A 22606-nucleotide genomic window follows, 5' to 3' on the forward strand; every position below is an offset into this window, starting at 1 on the left:
CCTGCATGAGAATAGATGAGAATGGCTGATCCAAACTCATATTTCCCTTGGCTAAACCACGCAATCCTCATTGGCAATACTCAATCCATTGATTGTGCAAATCTCATGCACAACTATAGTCACAAATGATATCAATCTCAACCTCTAACACCTGTCTCCACTGAACTGTCCATGCACTGAGTTAACTGATGTATTCTTTAGTTGCTTTATGAGTTAATAATTAGTGAATTAATTAACAATTAATTCACATCACTCATCACTATTGTATTTGCAGTTAAACTAAATACAACTAGTTCAACCAAGTCAAACTGAACACAACTCCATCAACTCTTCAATCAACTCCACCAAACTCAATCACTTGAGTTCTAACTGAATTCCATCATGCAATAGCTCAACTGACTCATAAGAAAAGCGTATTTCCTTCTGACAGCTGCATGTGTCACATCTGTAGCTCAAATTGAAGTGCTCTAAGAGGATAAGATAATGTTTATAGTCCAAATATTATTAAGAGCTAATAATATTCGACTGTTCTATTTTTAGCCTGGCAGTCTAAAAATAGACTCCGCCCATATGTCTAAAAATAGAAGTCCATCTATTTTTACCAACATGACCAATCATCCAAAAATAGCATCCTGCAACTCATAGACCATGATCCATATGTCTAAAAATAGACATAGTCTAAAAATAGACTTTGCGCCAAAAATAGCCTGCGGGCCCACTTAGTGAAGGTGACTCCTTTTCACTAAGCTCCATCATCTTTTTGCATTTTTAACATGCCAAGAAAATTTCATTTTGGATGTCACAGTCTATCCTTATAGCTCATTGTACTAACCCCATACTTAAACACAATCTCTGCAACCAAACTGCTTCCTTGCTTGCATGAGTGGCTGCCATGTATTTTGCCTCTGTAGTTGAAAGGTCCACTATAGACTGTCTCTTATTCATCCAACTGACTGCACCTCCAAATAGGTTAAACACATACCCACTTGTAGATATTATTTGATCCAGATCTCCAGCCCAGTCAGCATCAACAAAACCACGGATGTTCAAAACTCTCTCCAACCCTGGTCTTCCTTGGTAGCACAAACCATAATCACTAGTGCCACGCAAATACTTGAAAACCCGCTTCACTGCTATCCAAAGCTCCTTCCCTGGTTTTGAAATAAATATGCTCAATACTCCCACTACATGTGAAATGTCTATTCTAGTACATAATATTGCATACATTAGGCCATCGTCTGCACTTGCATATGGAACACGGGGCATGTCCTCTTCCTCTTCTTGTGTCTTGGGATACTCTTCAACATATAACGTTACACCTACAGGAATATAAACCTTCACTAGTTTACTATCTTGCATATTAAACCTTTGCAATATTGTCTCGACATACTTCCTCTGGTTTAACCAAAGCTTCCTCTTTGCTCGATCTCGTTTAATTTCCATTCCCAAAATATAGTTTGCAACACAAAGATATTTCATGTCAAATTTGGAGGACAATTGGGTCTTCTCTAACCAGCAACATATCATCCACATACAAGACCAGATAAATAACATGGTCACCAATTAATTTAAAATATGCACTGTGATCTGCTTTGCTTCTGGTGAAGCCAAGTCCCCTTATAAATGTATCAAATTTCTGATATCACATCCTTGGTGACTGTTTTAACCCATACATAGAATTTTTAAACTTGCATACTAGTTCTTTCTTACCCTTAACCGCAAAACCTTCAGGTTGCTTCATGTAGATCTCTTCTTCTAGATCCCCGTTGTTATCACAAAACCAGACCCTGATAGGTTGCTGATCAGGAAGAATTTGAGTAACTATTTCAAACCAAACTTTTGGCTGAGGCTTAGCCTCCTAACCTGAGAGGGCTCTCTCATTGGGTTAAAGATTTCAATTGAGGATTAGATGGCTAACTCTATAAAACAAATGAAGGAGTGTGAATGGTTGAAACACAGTCAATAAACATCCATTGCGCTTATGGAGTTAGAAATTTTTTAATATGACAACAATATTAGCCTAACATAGAATTCAGGGCATTAAGAGTTCAATATATCAATTAACACAGGAGAACGTGTAGGAAACACAATCCACAAATGCATGAAGGAAGTTAGAGAATTGCCAATGAGTTCTAAGTAACATAAATTCATACTACTGCAAATGAGGAAATGAGGACAATCATAAAAAAACAAGCAAGCATTGAACTCTTTTTGAATCCTGAGAAGTGAAGCCAAACTTTGCATTCATAAAAACATAGTCTTCTACAATGACACAATATGAGTGCTTTTTTTTCACAGAAATTTCCAACCACTGGTGCATTACATCTCTTGTCATATATAGAGTTTCATTACAAGCTTGGATTCCTTCCTCCAGCGTGAGGGGAATTCGAATTTCACTTGACCTAACACCTACTTATCCTTAAACAAACTATTAATTACAACTAGTTGTTAACTAGCAGTCCTAGAGACCTAATACAACTAGGAGTGTAACTCCTTATTATGCTGGCAACAACCTTGACTGTGAAATAAATTTGGTTTTTGACAGCTGCTCCTTCTTAACTTCGAACTTGGTGATGTTCATAACCCCCTAGCTGGCCTCCAATAGCTTCTCCTTCATCTGCCCTGAAAACTAGGAAACTATCCCCTGCTCTGTTCTGGCTGAAAAATAGGTGTTGGGATAAATATTTTTTTTTCTCATCTTAAAAAAGGTATTTTGCAAAAATAAAGGAGGCTTTCATAGACCACTCTGTGCTGAACAAAATGTCTCTTGGTTTTTTTCAATACCTTTCCTACTGCCTAGAAACTGTCTTTGAATATCAGGGGTAAACTGGAAATTGTGATTTTTGAAAAACTGCTCCTACAACAGTTTCGTAGCACAATTTGAGTTATCAATTTCTCCTATATCATAATGAATTTGAAGAAACTAAAATAGGTTTTTGTATTTCAGTATGTTAGGAATAAAAACCTCTTTCAGTTTTCCTAAATATTCTTTCAGTTTCTCAAGAGACCTCCTGGAAGTTGACTACTTAAAACAGTTTTTTTCTGCTGAAAAAGGCTACTTCAGTGATTTCGTAGCGCAAATCTGGTTTTTTACATTGTCTGTGCTATGAAAACATGGATTCTGTTATCACTTAGAACTAAAAAAAAAAAAAAAAAAAATTATGCATATAGTTGTTTGTCCTAGTCCAATTACAAAGGTCTGTGTCAAGTTGATTTCGTTTATTATGTCTTACTTAGGATTTGGAGTTTTAAAGTTTTTGATTTAAACTTTACTCGAATCCTATTGGTTCTCCTTCACCATCATTGTTCCATAGTCATGTCTTGTCTCATCCGAGTCACCGAGTCTTTTAGGGATTTCGCAGCGTAATCCTATTGGTCAGTTTCGCAGCGCAATCATGGTTTAGCAATTTCACAGCGCGTTATGATTAGGCCGTTTCGCAGCGCATCATTAGAATTTAAAACTAACAGCGCTGCGAAATCGTGGATTCGTGCATTTCGCAGCGAACCCTTCCCGAAATGTCAAGTCCGTAGCTGAGTCATCAGTTGTGTCCACTCATGTCAGTTTATGTGCCTCTCGTATCACGTTTGAGCGCTCATTTGCCACTACCCCACCAATAGATCTGTTGATATGTACAGAAATATCATTCCCAATAGATTCTACCGTGCATAGACCTTTATGATAGTCGTAAGTGCTGCATGAGTGACCTGTCTGTTTGATTATGTATGGAAGTGTTTCAATGAAAAAATTTGAATTTCAAGCGAGGCTGATTTCAAGCGAGCCTGATTACAAGCGAGGCTGAATTAAAAAGAACTGAACCACCATTGCAACTGAAGCTGTTAGACTCTGTGTGTGTGAAGATTTTGAAAGGAAAATGGAGAGAAAAGAGCACCGATCCGGTAAATGCCAGAGGACTGAACCTGAGGGCTTGGATATAGCGTTGAGGGATGAAGGCGTGAAGAAAGCGTTCAAAGATGCCGGCTGCTGGAACTTTTGCAAGAAGCTACAAGGAGGACATGTGCAGGTAACCAAAGAATTTGCACTAAACTTCACTGGTTCAAATTCAAAGATAGCTATGCTAGAAGTCCAAGTTTCTCCAGAAGCCATAGCTGCTGTAACAGAGATCCCAAGAGGACGGGAAGAATGGTTTAAAAATTTTAAGTTTGATATGAATCCTTGTAAGGAGTTTTTAAAGGAGGCATATGTAAATGAAGACTTAACAAAAGCAGTGCCCAGAAATTATGTCAAGGAACATTATGCTCTTCTTCTCACCTGCATTCAGAAATACTTGACCTGTGAAGGAAGGTACAATAAGGTCTATTCTTACCATTTCAAACTGCTTTTACATTTCACTGGGAAAGTTTCCATAGACATTCCTTTTTACCTATTTCGCAGTTTGAGTAAGATGTGTGATAAGGTGCAGCTGAGGAAAGAGGACTGTGAAACCTCTTTATTTCATCATGGTTTGATTAAATTGCTAGTTTTAGATGGCCTCCAAAAGATAAGCAGAGACTGGAATTCGTTTATTTTTATGGCTGGATTCCAAAGCAAGACTGGCCTTACTCCACAACCAGCCAAAGAATTCACAATAGCTGAGCTCTAGAAAGAAGCAAGAGCTAAAAAGCAAATCAAGTCACAGCAAAGGAAACCAGTGAAGCCACTGATCATTCAAGAACAACCTCAGCAATCAACTAAGGAAAAAACTCAGGATAAGAAGACTGCACCTAAAACAAGCAGATCTGAAGCAGTCTCAAGGGTAAGGACAAGAAGCCAAATAAATAAGGAAAAAGGTAAGGCCATAGCTGTTGAAGAGAGCCCAGTGTCTAAGGCAAGCTTGAAAGATCTATTACAGGCCATTGAATTCGAGCAATCTGAGCCAGTCCATATTGATTTAACACAGTCATCACCAGAAGGTGCCAAGAAGTCTAAAGCCTCAAAAAGGCTTAAATTCGATGAGCCAGGTGAAGAATTTATTTTTAAACCCAGAAGACCTATTACAAGGAAGCAAGTAAAGGAAGCGCTGCCCAGAACAGAGGAGACCGAGAAGGTTAGGCAAAAGGGTACAAGCAGAACAGTCATCACATCTCAAGGAGATAATATAGCAGTCATAAAAAGCCAATTAGAAGCAGCTAAATATGAGATTGCCAAATTGAAGCAAGCAGTTAGAAAACATGCAGATGTGTATACAAATTATCGTAAAGCTCTGTGGAAAGGGACTGAAACCTTTCAAAATCAGTTGAATTCAGTAGTTGATGGCCATGCACAATTTCATACATGGACAGTACCAGCCATCAAAGAGGCCCAGTTCATTAGAAAAATAAATATGCAATTAAGAGCCGAGAATAAAGCTCTGAAGAAGAAGATTGAAGACCTGAAGGTACAGCTGGGCCAGTTAACTGCTAAATGAATTTTCTTTTCAAAGAGAGGTTTTGTTCCTTGTTCCAAATTTTTGTCAAATTTGCTTGGTCTTATTGTTTTTGAAGACATGTAAATCCCTGCTATATATATGAAAAGTCGAAAGGAAATTTTTGGCAATCAAATGTTTCGGTGATAAAGGTCTCGGGTCAAAGGCAAGCTATTTCAAATAATTTAGCAGTTTCGTAGCGCGCTACGAAACTGCTGTAGGTGATGATGTTAACGCAGACAAGCAGTTTGGTATTATGAGCGGGAATTTTGAAAGGGAGACACCTAAAGGATATGCAAGATATCAGATGGAGCTACAATAACCGTTCAGATCAAGACAGGTGTACCTTAAAAAAGGTGGAATATTTTAACCCAAGTTAAATTTCTGTTATAAAGCCATTTTATCACCGTTCAAAGGGTATTAAATGAGTTGCATACAAAGAACTTTTGCCTGCACACATATCCATCGATGCAGCCTCCAACACATCAGGAACGTGGCAGGGTTCCATATTTTGGGTTATTAAAAGCTAGAAGACATGCTGCTGTACATTTGAGAAATTTGAGGAAAACTGGAACCGAGAAACAAGGGACATCTCCCAACACCACTGAGCAGTTAAAGGATTTAGCGTTCAAGGTCGATATGGAGTATTAAATATCCAGCTCAGCCACATCAAAAAGGGGACCAGGTGTCAAAGAACAAGGAGAAGTCATTATGCATGGAAAATAGAGTTAGAGTCATAGTTAATTTAGAACTCTTTGAAACTCCAGTCAGCACTCTATTGTATTTAATAGTTAGTTAAATAGCTGATAGGTGTCATTAGAGGCAGTTATCGAATTCCCCTCATGCTGGAGGAGGAAGTTCGAATTAGTTAGAATAAGGATTCTATATATAGCTGAGACAGCAATGTAATGGGGGTTGGATATTTTATAAAACAGAGTACTGTTTTGGCTTATGTAAAGACAGAATTCAGTAATATAAGTTGGTTTTTTTTCTTCTCAGGATTCATGAGGGATTTCCATGTTTAGAATGTGTGATTTATTCTTTCCTTAATGTCTTTTACAGTTGCATATATGTGTAATCACTCAGAATTCATTGATCATGCTCTGACTTCCTGTATGCATGTATGAACTGTGGTTTTATATGAGTTGTGTTCTGAACATCTAAATGCTAAATGCCCTGACTTCTATGTAAAGACAGTCTCATTATTTACTGAAGTATGATTGACTCCATAGGCCCAATGGAAATTAGTTTAATGTTTGTCCAGCCTTCATATTTGTTAATGTTATTCCACAAGAGTTAGCCATCTTATTAATAGTCAAAATCAATAACCCTTTGAGAGAGCCCTCTCAGGCTAAGGAGGCTAAGCCTTAGTCAAAAGATTGGTTTGAAACAGTTACTTGAAGTCTTCCTGGTCTGCAGCCTTCCAGGGCTTGCTTTTGAGATAACAGATTCGTAGCTATTTTTTTTTTTTTTTTTTTCAAAATGGCTAAACACATGACTTTCAAAACATGATATGGGACCCATAAAGTATAAAACAAGGTTGTTAAACTTTATTTGATGATGGAAATGAGACTCTAACCTTATGACTTAGACTCTAAAAACCATAAAAGTGACTTAACCACCATCTAACATTATGGCTTAGGAACAAATGTAAACTGTTCAAGTTTTAGAGAATTTTTGGGTGATAATAGTGGCTCCACTAGGGATAGTGTGCCCCAGTGGTACACTAAGAACCGGTAGCTCCAGTGCTACTATCCATCCTTCAGAATAAAATTCTGAAATTCTGCCCAATCTGCTCCCCAAGCTTTAATGATTTCTGCAAGAAGGACTCAAACTGAACCTACTAAAAATGATCATTCAACCTACCCTAAGCTTATTTGCACATTCTTACCTAGCCTATCAGCTGCAATTTCCACTTTAGGTCAGGCAACATGATATTTCCAATAAAGCCAATCAATTGTCTTTTCTGATATTTGAGGCTCTTGACTGCATTCGACCTCAAAATAACCATGATAGTGAGATGACCAAATCAACTTATAATGTACCTGATCTTCATAATGCAAATGAAAATGAAATACTGGTGTGCAAAGCTTTGCCATGTATTCATTTATAGGGTCAAAGAGGACATGGTTATTTTGATGATCATCATAACATTCTACATCTTTAGACAACTAATTCTCAGCCACACACGATTTCTTTGATATGCTATCCAACTGCTTTTCTGAATGATTCCCACAAACAATGTAATTTTCCTCATTATTAAGATCATTCATTGACATAAGCTATTGCAAAGTATGACATAAAAAATAAACCTTTTCCTCTGCCTGAGGGTTATAAAAGCTATCTTCCAGTACTTCTTCTTGGTGTTTGCAATTATTTTCATCTTCATTATGATTCGAAGACTGACAAGTCTGCTGCATCTCTACATCAATCTCGGAGGATGTAATATGATTTTCATAGGTATACTCTTGCTGATTTCTATGTTGCATGTCATGGGATGTTATCCTTTCTTCTAGTTGTTGAAATGTATTGTTATGAAGAGCCTCTAAAATTTCTTCATCCATAAATTCATCATCATCATAACAATCCTCCAAGCACTGAATAAGACTCAAAGAATTTTTACAGTAATCTTTGACCAACAATAAGGAAGGATGACATTCTTTATACATCTCATAGAATTCATCTTGAAAATTAGCAAGAAAATATATTGAACCATTTTCCAAACTTTTATACCAAGACCATTGTTGGGACTCAGAAATGTCATATTTTCATCCACCTTTTTCTTCATTATTCCTTACATTTCATCATCCCATTAACCTTTTATCATATCATTTTCATACATACATTTGGGTTTCACCTTCTTATTTTCCATTTTATTCATTTTTGTATTACAAGTGAATTTATGATTAAATATTAGAAAATATACATATTTTTATATATCTCAAGAATATGTGAGTTTTGTGATGTGTAGGAAATATGTGAAGAATTAATATCTCCTCCACCATATTAAGGAGATAATTATGCAAGCCTATTCCTAAGGAGAAAATCATGGAGGATTTGGTTGGCATATCTTATCCAATTCCTAAGGAGAAAATCATGGAGGATTTGGTTGGCATATCTTATCCAAGATATGTGAGAGATTTATGGAGGATTCAAAGGGATCATATTTTGTAATAATGGGAAAGTAGTTAAAAATGCTTGAGAGATTTGTGGGATCATATCTTGTAATAATGGGAAATTAGTTGAGAGTGCTTGAGAGAATATTGGATATGTAATTATGAGATGGTTATCTTCCTCATGTATATAAGAGAGTGCTCTCTCTTCATTTTGATAATAATGAATAATGGAAAGGAATTCTTAGTTTTTCATCTTTTATTGTTATGCTTCCATGATTTGTAACTTGATTCTTGTAATATAATTTGAGATAGTTTTATTGTTGTGAGCTCACATATGTTGTTTGTCATTCAATTCTTCACATGTTGTATTGCTTTTCCTTTATGCAATTTCCTACTTTCATAGTTAATGTTTCAATGCCTTCTTAGATTAACTTGATTCTAGTAATCTAGATTAAATTAGTTCCACTTCAGTCCTGCATATATAGTGCATGTGCCTCGTAAGTCTACGAACCTCGGATTGAAAAATTAAATAGTTGGGTAAGTACTACAACAGAATTAAACGAACATAGTTTCACCCAACATTTTGGCACCGTTGCCAGGGAGGCATGATGGATTGAAGTTTAGTTTGATTTTTCATGCAAGTGTGTTTAGACATGTTCCTAACTCCGAGGTGTTAAGGCGGTAAGACGTGGGGAACAGCCTACGCATCACATTCGAGATACCTTAACGGGCTCGACCTCTTATGGATCAGGGCATGTAGGGTGTGTTTACATTTATGCAAGTGTGAATTTCAATTTCTACAAGTGTGTTTGACTTTCACAACTGTGAAGAGTGTTTGATGAATTCATGGTTCAAGGTTGTAATCTAAGCATTCGATTACTCAATTAATGAGCAGTCCTTGTAAGAGGGTTTAATTGAGTATTGAATTCAAGATTATTTCTGTGGTCCTTTTGTTTTTAATTCAATTTTTTTTTAGTGTGCTGATTTTTTTTGTTTTTAGAATCTCTTTCAACATGGTTTTATAATGAGTGTCAGCTTGGAACTACTCACTCAGATCCTTGCAGAAGTCGGAATCTCTTCTTCCCTGGAAAAAGAGATCTTGACAAGAATTGACAGTTCAACTACTCCCCAAGCAATAAACGAAGATTCAACATATGAAGAATCCTGCATATCTGATGGCGAACAATCATTCGAACAGGAGATTGAGGAAGAAGAACAACAGATCAGAGTAGAAGAACAGGAGTTACAACATGATCTAAGTGAGAGAAATTGTGCTTATCAAAGCTTTATCGAGCAATGGTTCCAGGTAAGTATTAGATTAGATTCGTCTTTTTATTTATTTTTAGTTGATTTGCAGTTACAGCAACTAGGCTCACTCACTTTCGAATATTTTCATCCATCATGTAAAAAATTGCTACTAGATATATTGTTGTTACTGCTACATGAATGGCTTCATTGGAAGTTTAATTACACGTAACTAATTTTCTTTTTCTAATTAGTATAGAGTAGGTAGGCTTTCATTTGTAGTTTTTGCTTTCATTTTCAGTTTTTCTTAGAATAAGTATGCTCTCCTCCGCGCTTAGTGCGATCGCGAGGATCGGAAAATAAGTTGTCAATAAACATTTTCAAGAATGAATAAATTGCAATTTATCAAAGACATCTTTTCACTTTATGTCCATTTTCAAAAAAATCTTCTGAGATTAGGAATTTAATAAAATTTAGTTTCTTTTTAGATTTTAGTTAAAAAAAAATAAACAAACAAACAAACAAACAAAAAAACAAAACAACTATCATTTTTTAGATAGGATTCAATCTCAATTAAAAAAAAAAAAAAAAAACAAACAAACTGAACCAACAATTAATTCCTTGAATTTTGGGCCACCTTCAACAGACTCAGCCCTTGATTTCAATGCTATCATACTTCAGTGATTCCTCCTTGAACTACATGCTTGACAGACTGCCTACTCAGCCTTTATTTCTGCTTTGTAGCAGTCTTAAAATTCATGCCTCAGACACCGATTCTCACGTTGTTGTTCCGCAAATTTTATGCCTAGAAAAGTGTGCTGGAACTTTGCTCTCAGCCCCTCAAAAATCACACTGAGAGATAGCTTGCTAAACCTGGTCTGCATGCCTGCTTTCTTGCCTGGAAACTCAGGTCTGTTTGGCGGTCGTCTTGATGTAATTTTATCCTAGAGCAAACAATCTCTGCCATCACAACTCCCTAAGCAACGCTCACAAAATCCTCCAAATCATAAATTAAAATCCGGCTCTTTTTCCAGGAAATCAGGAAACGATATACAAATTGCAATTTTGTAGGAACAAATCACTGCACGATAAGTCAAAACGAATTTTTCTATTACTAAATATCAAAGAGGCGATTTTAATCAAGCGTTGAACATGGGTGGTTGCCAGGATCTTATTCAACGGCTTAAGCTCTCTGTCAAGCTGGGAAAGAGCAAACCAGCGTTGTTTCTTTCTTGTATCTGGAGAAAATAATGAAGGTGACAATGATTTTTACTATATTTTCAATTATGGTTTTCTTCACATGAAAAAAATATTAACACTTTGCTGAGCCTTGATTGTCAAAACGAGCCTGGTCCACAAGTCGATTGTCCAAATTTCAGGCTTGTTATCATTAACAATGGGGGCACCGGAAAGACAACTTTTGCAATTCTCATCTTCGTTTTTGCCTTTGGATTGATGACCTCAGCCTCAATGGAAAAGTCTCACTCATGGGCAAAAGCTCCGACACAGGTAGAGGCTCCTGCTGTTGCAGCGCCCAAGCCGGCACCGACTGAATCTCCTGCAGCATCTCCACTGGTATCTACCCCTTCCAAAGATTCCAAAACGCCATCCTTAGTGTCAGCCTCAGCCTCACCACCGTCCTCATCACACACTGCTCAGACTCTAGCCTCTGGCCCCTTAGCAGCAGGTCCAGGTACCGCTTCACCACCGAAAAGCGGAGCTGCGGCCACCGCTAACGTACAGAAGATGATGGCCATCCTTGGAGCAGCGTTGGTTGGAGGAGCCACCTTCCGTTTTTAAGCCAGATGCCCCATGCATTCTCTCCATATTCTCTTTCCATTTATGTTTTCTTGCTTTGATTAATTGGGATCTGAAACAGAAGTTCACAAGTCTTGAAGGTGCAAATCTAGCGTGCGTTATTGGATCTGAGCCTTGTTTATGTCACATTACATTATCGTCTGCTCTCTTCACATTTCTTTTATGATTAGTCAGTTCCACTGTCATGTCGATAGAGTGAACTTCCATCATATTCATTAGACATATTTGACTTATAATTTTTCATGCAGAATAAGTATGGCTGATTTTCATACTATTTGGGACATCTGAAATAACATTGATTAGTGTTTTTGTTGTAAGAAAAAAAAAATAAAAAAGAAGTAAAATTGCCCTCATACATTCATAATACTTGTTCCCTAAGAAATACAAAAGCCTTTTCAAATGTTTTAAATCACTTTTCCTGCAAACCAATAAAAACATTTTGAAAAAGTATTGCACAATCAATGAGTACATTGCATGGGGACATGCAATATTTCTAAGTTGGGGAGAAATAAAAGTATGTTGGATATTTTTGTGAATTTGTGGGCAAAAGTTAGGATGCATATACTAACAAGTGAAATGTTATTGGTGTTATGTGTAGGTCAACGAGAAGCTTATGCGGAAAGCTCAACATTACAATATGACACCCTTTTCATCCATGATTAGTGTAACTTCGAAAAATGACTAAAAAAAAACAAAATGGACATTTCATAAAATCTTGAAAATGAGCTAATTTGTTTTTGAGTCACTTCATACAAGAATGATCAATGGAGATGGCACACAAAGGTGACAATTTTTATGCAGGAATGGTGCTAAGTTTTTCAGAGTGAAGACAATCTAATGCAAAAGTGATTTTTCGAAATCACAATGAAACATGCATCATTGGACACTTGAAGGAACTAATTCTTCACTACACATATCATGACATTTTCCACTACACAAAAATCCTTTTGTGTCATGATTGCTCCCCTTTTTCCTTCCAAACGCCTAGACCATCCTTGTGTTGCAGCCCATCTTCCATTTCCTTATCTTTCACGACTTCATGCATGCCTATTTTTCTGAATCGCATACATCCCTTTATCCTTTTCAGTTTACTTTTGCCTTCTAGTTTGCCTTTTGAATAATACTCATTCCCTTTCCGTAATTACATTGCCTTGATTTCCTAGCCATGCTGATCCACACTGCTTGTCTGTAAGTCCTTTCCATTTATAGTCCTACCAAATATTTTTGTACAAACTCGCGTTGACTGATGTGGGATTCCTTAAGGCCCACCTTTCAACAAGTCTTGCCCCATCGACATCAACACCTTATCTGGGAAATAGACTAGAGTTCCTTTTGAGTACCTAGAGGCTTGCATGCCTTAATGGCAAGTTCTCTTGCTAACGATCATGGGAATACATCAATGTCCCTTGATCTTCAGATCTTGCAAGTGGCTTGACCTTGACACATCCATTCGCACTTTGCAAGATGTACTCTAGTACCTTGGCACTCATTGACATCAATGGTGAGTTGCCTCGCATTGGTTAACGACATAAATCAATGGTCGGTAATCCAATGATTTCTATTCATGCTCGACATCGACACATTTATTCGCATGTTTAGAATTGTAGGATCGGGTTTGTAGCGGGTGAAGACTATACACTTTTTCACAACTCCCTTAGCAGTTACAGCAGCATGAATTTTGATCTATGAGAGTACCACAGTTCCACTTTCAGCATTTATCTTTTCCATGATTCAGCATCAGCAGTTCAGATTCCTTCATTTCCCAGGATCCAGTTACAACAACATCAGTCACATTTTCCCGATCCAGCAGCAGCAATAGTTACATTCCTATTGCATAATTCATCATTCTTGGGTAAGTAGAGGTATGTTGTTTTCTAATCTTTAATCATGCAATTACCTATATGCTAACTTGAATATTTTGGAAAATTCCCTCACCATGCTACATTTCCTTCCATGGGCCATGTCAAGTTGCATGAGGACATGCAACCAATTCAGTTGAGGGGGGGAGAACTATATTCACTACATATTCACTTCCATGATTCCATTTCTTCACCACTATCACTCCATTTACCATTCACCAACATTTATTTTCCAATGATACTTTGTTTCATACGCAATATTGGCATGCTTCATTAATATTACAAAAGGGCTTTCTTATGCACATTATGATTTTCAGTGAATGTTTACATTATTATTGAAGAAAAGAGAACAGAAAATGAAATGAATGTTGTTAACACAAGAACCAACATTCTTTGTATTCATGGTTGTCACACAAGAACCAACCATAAGAAAATGTAAATTGTTACTCATGTCTTTCACATATCCTGGAAACATTCATTATTAAAAGACATCATCATGTAAAGCCAAAGTTCAAAATGCCAAATTTTCTTAAAGAGACCCATGCATGATTGCATGAGGACATGCAACAAGTTCAGTTGGAGAGGATGTTGGGACTCAGAAATGTCATATTTTCATCCACCTTTTTCTTCACTATTCCTTACATTTCATCATCCCATTAACCTTTTATCATATCATTTTCATACATACATTTGGGTTTCACCTTCTTATTTTCCATTTTATTCATTTTTGTATTACAAGTGAATTTATGATTAAATATTAGAAAATATACATATTTTTATATATTTCAAGAATATGTGAGTTTTGTGATGTGTAGGAAATATGTGAAGAATTAATATCTCCTCCACCATATTAAGGAGATAATTATGCAAGCCTATTCCTAAGGAGAAAATCATGGAGGATTTGGTTGGCATATCTTATCCAAGATATGTGAGAGACTTATGGAGGATTCAAAGGGATCATATTTTGTAATAATGGGAAAGTAGTTAAAAATGCTTGAGAGATTTGTGGGATCATATCTTGTAATAATGGGAAATTAGTTGAGAATGCTTGAGAGAATATTGGATATGTAATTATGAGATGGTTATCTTCCTCATGTATATAAGAGAGTGCTCTCTCTTCATTTTGATAATAATGAATAATGGAAAGGAATTCTTAGTTTTTCATCTTTTATTGTTATGCTTACAAGATTTGTAACTTGATTCTTGTAATATAATTTGAGATAGTTTTATTGTTGTGAGCTCACATATGTTGTTTGTCATTCAATTCTTCACATGTTGTATTGCTTTTCCTTTATGCAATTGCCTGCTTTCATAGTTAATGTTTCAATGCCTTCTTAGATTAATTTGATTCCAGTAATCTAGATTAAATTAGTTCCACTTCAGTCCGACATATATAGTGCATGTGCCTCGTAAGTCTACGAACCTCAGATTGACAAATTAAATAGTTGGGTAAGTACTACAATAGAATTAAATGAACATAGTTTCACCCAACAACCATGCTTTTCTTTCTAAAGTGGTCATAAACATCTTCATGAGACAATCTTCAGGGAAATGAACCTTAAGGCTACGTACATGTATATGGACCCTAACCAAATGAAGAGCCGCGTTGTCTTTCTTTTCATCTTTGAATATTAGAAGATCATCTAACCAATCAACCTTTGGCATAGGATTTGGAAAACCAGGGATATGAGACTGATTCATAGGGGCATACCTGGCATTCATTCTTGTAATGGAACTCATCTTGAAACTTCATCAAGCTACTAATCTTCTAGCGGTGGAGTCACCTTCCAATTTGTTATTCGATGTGTGGAGTCATCAAGGTAGATGCAGCCTCGAAAACTCTCTAAGCTTCTGCTACCTTCAGAAGTTCAGCTTCTTGATTTCGGGAATGAATAATCTTCAGACTCTCGGCAGACGCACCAAAATGTTATAAAAAAACTAGACCCTAATAGGCTGCTGATCAGGAAGACTTTGAGTAACTATTTCAAACCAAACTTTTGGTTGAGGCTTAGCCTCCTCAACCTGAGATGGCTCTCTCACTGCATTAAAGATTTCAATTAAGGATTAGATGGCTAACTCTATAAAACAAATGAAGGAGTGTGAATGGTTGAAACAAAGTTAATAAACGTCCATTGGGCTTGTGGAGTCAAAAAATGTTTAATATGACAACAATATTAGCTTAACATGGAATTCATGGCATCAAGAGTTCAATATATCAGTTAACACAAGAGAACATGTAGAAAACATAGTCTACAAATGCATGAAGGATGTTAGAGCATTGCCAATGAGTTCTAAGTAACATACATTCATACTACTGCAAATGAGGAAATGAGGACAATCATAAAAAAACAATCAAGCATTGAACTCTTTTTGAATCCTGAGAACTGAAGCCAAACTTTGTATTCATAAAAACATAGTCTTCTACAATGACACAATATGAGTGTTTTTTTTCACAAAAATTTCCAACCCTTGGTGCATTACATCTCTTGTCATATATAGAGTTTCATTAAAAGATTGGATTCCTTCCTCCAGCATGAGGGGAATTTGAATTTCACTTGACCTGACACCTATTGATCCTTAAACAAACTATTAATTACAACTAGATGTTAACTAGCAGTCCTAGAGACCTAATACAACTAAGAGTGTAACTCCTTATTATGCCGAAAACAACCTTTACTGTGAAATAAATTCAGTTTTTGATAGCTAATCCTTCTTAACTTCAAACTTGGTGATGTCCATAACCCCCCAGCTAGCCTCCAATAGCTTCTCCTTCATCTACCCTGAAAACTAGGAAACTATGCCCTGCTCTGTTCTGGCTGAAAAATAGGTGTTGGGACAAAGATTTTTTCTCATCATAAAAAATGTATTTTTAAAAATTGAAGGAGGCTTTTGTAGACCACTCTATGCTGAACAAAAACCTCTCTTGGTGTTTTGCAATACCTTTCCTACTTCCCAGAAACTGTCTTTGAATATCAGGTGTAAACTGGAAATTGTGATTTCTGAAAAACTGCTCCTACAACAGTTTCATAACACAATTTGAGTCATCAATTTCTCCTATTTAATAATGAATTTGACGAAACTGAAAGATGTTTTTTTATTTTAGTATGTTATAAATAAAAACCTCTTTTAGTTTTTGAAAATATGTTTTCAGTTGCTCAAGAGACCTCCTGGAAGTTGACTACTTAAAACAATTTTTCTGCTGAAAAAGGCTACTTCAGTGATTTCGTAGTGCAAAACTAGTTTTTTACACTGTTTGTGCTACGAAAACGTGGATTTGTAGCTTTTTTTTTTTTTTTTAAATGGCTAAACATATGACTTTCAAAACATGATATGAGACCCATAAATCATAAAACAAGGTTGTTAAACTTTATTTGATGATGGAAATGAGACTCTAACCCTATGACTTAGACTCTAAAAACCATAAAAGTGACTTAACCACCATATAACATTATGAGTTAGGAACAAATGTAAACTATTCAAGTTTTAGAGAATTTTTGGGTGATAACACCTGTGAAGAAATGTTGTCTTCACATCCATCTCTTCTACCTAAAAATCAAAAGCAATAACAACAGATAAAAGTAATCTAATAGAAGCTACCTTGGCAACAGGAGAAATCATGTCACCAAAATCAATTCCTATAAATTGGGAATAAATTTTTTCTACTAATTGAGATTTTTATTTCTCCACCTTTCCTTCTGCATTCATCTTCTTCTTAAACACCCATTTGCTGCCAATGGGTTTCCTTCTAGCCAAAAATCCATTAGATTCCAAGCCTCATTTTTGTGCAAAGGTTCCATTTCATCAACCATGGTCTCTTTCCAAAGTTTTCCATCCTCTAAATCTATTGCTTCCCTCACAATTATGGGATCATCATTATTAATAAATAAATCAAAATTTGAATAGAAAGCTAATTGACTATACCTTTCTGGTTGCCTTCTTTCTCGAACTGATCTTCTCATAGCTGGAGTTTGTGGCTCTTCATCTATTGATTCCTCTTCTGTTGTAGATTTTGATTCTTCCTCTTTTAGCTCAAACTCTATCTTCTCAGGTTCCTTTGGTATGAATTCATGTTTAATAACATCTTTTAAAACTCTAAACACCACATCTCGGTTGTGCACAACCTTCCTTGTTTCTGGGTTCCAAATCTTTTAACCTTTTAAACCATCCTTATACCCAATAAAGATGCACCTTTCAGATTTACTATCCAACTTTGTTCTTTTCTCCTTTGGAACATGTACATATGAATCACATCCAAATACCCTCATATGTGAAAGAGAAGGTTTCTTTCCAGTCCATACCTCTTGTGGAGTCTTATCCTCCAACACTAATCAAGGTGATCTATTGACCAAGTAACATGTAGTCTCCACCGCCTCTACCCAGAATTCCTGTCCTAACCCGGTACCACTGAGCATGCTTCTTTCCTTTTCCATCAATGTCATGTTCATTCTTTCTGCAACTCCATTTTTCTTAGGTGTGTATGGAGTAGTATTCTGTTGTGCTATACCACACTTCTTATATAACTCTTCAAATTCCTTCTTACAAAACTCTCCACCGTTATCTTTCCTCAACACTTTTATCTTCTTCTCTGTCTAGTTTTCCACTAGAGCCTTAAATTCTTTAAACCTATCAAAGACTTCAGATTTCTTCTTGAGGAAATATATCCATGCATTCCTTGAGAATTCATCTATAAATGATACATAGTAGATAGACTTACCCAGTGATGGAACCGACATAGGTCCAAATACATCACTGTGCACAAGTTCTAATATCTGTTTTACCCTCTTAGCACTAGAGAGGAAAATCACACGATTCTGCTTCCCATATACAAAATCTTCATAGACATCAAAATCTAGAGAGAAATTAGACACACCTTCTACCCTACCATTACCATGAAGTTTTCGAAGGCCCTTCTCTCCAATATGTCCAAGCCTTTTATGCCATAGCATGGCCTTTTCTCTAGAGACCACAAGATTTTTTGCTCCACTTTTAGGAACCACAAAACTGTTGCACCCATCAATAACAGTGCTACCCTAAAGCTTGTACAAAGTTCCAATTTGAACTCCCTGCATCAATACTAGTTCTCCCTGAACCATCTTACATGTATCTTTCTCAAACACTATTTTACACCTGCATCATCCACCTTTCTTACATAAATCATATTTTTGGCTAATGAAGGAATATGAAGAACACCCAGGAGTGTTCTAATCCTTCCACCTTGCAAATTAACTTGAATTTTCCATGACCAATGATTCTAGCCTTCCTGTCATCCCCTAAGAAAACATCACCACCATCATATTTCTCATACTCGCAGAACCACTCCCCATGGGGAGTGAAGTGAAAGGATGCATCTGAGTCAATCAACCATGCCTCATGACCTACATGTGTACTTGAAGAAGAAGCCCAGTACATAGACCCACCTTCATCTGAGGTGTTTTTTGCCTCTGTAGAAGGAGAATCATCAGATCCCTTTCCTTTCTCAAGAGCTTTAGATTTACGGTCCCTTTTGAAGTGCCCTTCCTTTCCACATTTCTAGCATACCTTTACAAGTTTTCTTGGAGATTTAGATCTCCCACTCCAGGAATTATTTTTGTTTCTGTTCTGGGACCGTCCTCGTATAGACAAGGCATCACCATTATGGCCCTACATATTTTTCCATCTCATCTCATCCAATAGAAAGGATGAGACTAGTTCATCAAATTGCAAGCTAGTTGCATTGCTACCTATTCCAACAACTAGACTATCCCACGAATCTCGTAGAGAACACAAAAAACTGATGCACTTATCTTCATCTGAAATTTTAATATCAACATATAATAATTGGCTTACCACATTATTAAATGTGTTCAAATGCTTGTCACCGAGTCCCCATCTTTCATCCTTAGGTTATACAACCTTTTTTGTAGGAACAATTATTCATCAAAGACTTAGATTGGTAAAAAGTCCCTAACTTGTCCCACAAAGCCTTCACTGAAGCTTCCGCTAATACACTCAAAAATACTGAATCTATGACACATAATTGTATTGTGCTCTTTGCCTTCCGATCCAAATTTTCCTAGTCTTCAACTGACATTGCTATTGGTCTAGTACTCAGATCTATTGTGATCAACTAATCTTTATCCACCAACAAATCCTCCATCTTGAGTTTCCACAACTCAAAACTTTGACCATTAAATTTCTTGATCTCTATCTTTCCATTTCTCACCATCTTCTTTCACCACAAGAATCGATCCTGCAGATCTCCCACTGAACATGGTCTACCACAAGCCCGAGAAAAACCCCTCAGTAGCAAAGGCGTCCCCTTGAAGCTGAAACAATTCTAATACCAAATGTAGGTTTTAAGCCCATACATAAATTACCTGCATACGAATTCTTGTTACACATATATTTTCCTCTGGATCCCAAAACCGGGACTACCAAATTGATTTTTCATTATATTCCTTTCAATGTTACAATACATATATATACACATGCCGAAGCATCCATAAAACCTAATCCATTAACCCTGGATTAGAAAATTACTGTAGTTCCCTTGACTGAATCTATAAAATACCATGGACAGAAAACCATCATGCCTAAAACCATGTGTGAAATCCATGCACAAAACCATAGGTAGGTCCTCCCACCTAATATAGGGTCCAAAAAAAAAATTCCTGGGCCGTTGCCCCAGACCCCGTGCAGGGGGGTTACCACTCCCCTATTGCACCCGGTACAATGTACTGTGGGGGCTACCTCCCCCCTGTTGCACCCGGTACAACGTACAATGGAGGCTACCTCTCCCCCGTGCTTGGGATAGTCGTGGAGAGAATATAACACACACCCAACAATGATCTTGGAGAAGTTGCAATATCTATTCTACATGGTGAAGATGTTTGTCCCAATTTATGTTGTAGATGAGAATGTCATCGAAGAAGACCAGGAGAAATTTTCAGAGATATTGTTTTAGAAGGTGGTTCATGAGGCTTTGAAAAGTAGATGGAGCACTACAGAGACCAAATGGCATGACTAGGAATTAATAATGGCCTTCATGAGTTCAGAAGGCTATCTTGGGAATGTTTACTTCCTTCATGTGTATTTGGTGATAGCTTGAGCAGAGGTCTATCTTGGTAAATAATTTAGCACCATGCATTTCATCAAGCAGATCATCAAAAACTAGAATAGGAATTTTTTTCCTTGATAATGAGCTTGGTAAGGGCCCAAAATTCCAGAGGAACCATGACACTAGAGATGAATAAATGTTGATGTTTGGATGGATAACATCGGCTTTGACGAGTTCCTTGATGATTTTTTCAATTTCATTCTTTTGGGTAAAAGGATATCGATATGGGTAGACATTAGGTGGATGGGCACCCGGAACCGAAGGGGTGCTATGATAATGTACACCCCTAGAGGGTGGAAGCTCTTTAATTTTGTCAAAGACCCACTGGTGGCGATCTAATACCTATTGTATCTTTGGATGAATATGAGGAGTAGTGGGTTCGATGGTCTGCATGGCATTAAAGTGGGAAACTACTCCATGATGACCCTTTTTTAAAAGCTTCTCCATTCAATGCGAGTTGATGATAGTAGGAGCCCCTGCATGGAGTCCCCTCAATGTATGAATGTGGTCATTCTTCTTAAAGCTCATATGTAACTCCAAGAAATCCACTATGATAGGGCCCAATGTGAAAATCCATTCAATACCAAAGAAAATGTTGCAACCACCCATTTCAATGGAAAACATGCAAGTCTTTAGGTGGTAGTCTCCCATCTAAAGCTTAATATATTCACAACGATCTTCACATTTCATGTTCCCCCCATCAATGATAAGGACTTGGAAATTAGATACCACCTGTACAAAGTAATGAACAACTTATGCAACTCTCTTATGGATAAATTTATGATTGTTGGCACTATCAATCAATACCACTACTGGACAATGTATAATAAAGCCTCGCATTTTGAGAGTCTGAGGCGAAGAAATTCAAACCAAGGCATGTAGTGATATAACCGTCTCATCTGGAATAGTTGTGAGATCATTGTCTCAGTCAGTTTGTGTTTCAATCAATTCTTCCTCAGGAAACTCAAGAGATGGAGATCCATCTATTGAGTTGTTATCATTAACATCAGTTTGAAAGAATTTTAGTTCCTTGCGCTTATGTCTGGGTGAGTAATTGTCATGATAGTGGTAGCACAATCCTTATTTCCTTCTTTTGACCATTTCTGCCTGTGATAGATTTTGAACATTAAGTGTTTGGGTGGGGAACACCATGGTGATGAAATTTGGACAATTGGGTTGGGCATTTAAGTCAACCTCCATATCTAAGGCCTTGCGACATGTGTCCAACCAAGTAGTTGGGCAGTGCATCCATTCATGGGATTAGATGGCTTCATTTAGGCCACTGATGATACATTCCAAGTAAAAGTCATCTCCTAGGCTTAGTTCTAATGGCCAATTTTTTAAAGGTTGTAATGTAGTCCTTTACTGTACCTCTTTGCCAGAGCTTAGTGAGGCAACCCAAAAAATTATATTCCCGGTCAAAGTGATCACATATGTCTTTTGAGAACATGTTCCAAGTTGCTTTCCCTAGATAACATTTTTGATGCCACTATGACCAATGACATCTCTCTTGGTCCAAGTAAAGTGCTCCCACATGTAGTTTAGTCTCATATTCGTAGATATCATTAAGGGAGAAATAATGTTCCATTTTTTCCCCCCATACTGCAAGGTTAGAGCCATCAAATTTGTGCATGTCCATGAACTTGGGTGGTTTGAAGAGCGTTGATTTCCATGGGAGTGAATGCAATGGTTGGATTCTATTTCTATGTGTGCATCAACACTAGGATCCTCCCTACAACACAAAGCTATAAGTTTTGTTATTTGTGAGATCTGGGTGAAAATTTTTGTCTCAAACTCAATTTTTTTCTCAAGTTTTTCAACCTTCTCGACTTCCCTTTTTGCAACCATAACTTGAGATCTGGTACTGAGCATACACTAACCCTAGTCAAATTTTTGATCTTACCTAAGAGTAGTATGCTTGGAAAGAGGGAAAGCTCGGGAATCTAGTGGAGTGGATCACTTGAAGCCATGTCGGGAAAAAAATTGGGACCGACAAAAAATTGGGGGCTTACAAGTGAATGGTAACATTGTGACTAGCTCGTCAATCTAAAGCTTATGGGCTAAGTCTCT

Source organism: Pinus tabuliformis, chromosome 3_1 (genome assembly GCF_031772625.1).
Source record: "Pinus tabuliformis cultivar Carrire ecotype Pingquan chromosome 3_1, CPIR1, whole genome shotgun sequence".
Taxonomy (NCBI): domain Eukaryota; kingdom Viridiplantae; phylum Streptophyta; class Pinopsida; order Pinales; family Pinaceae; genus Pinus; species Pinus tabuliformis.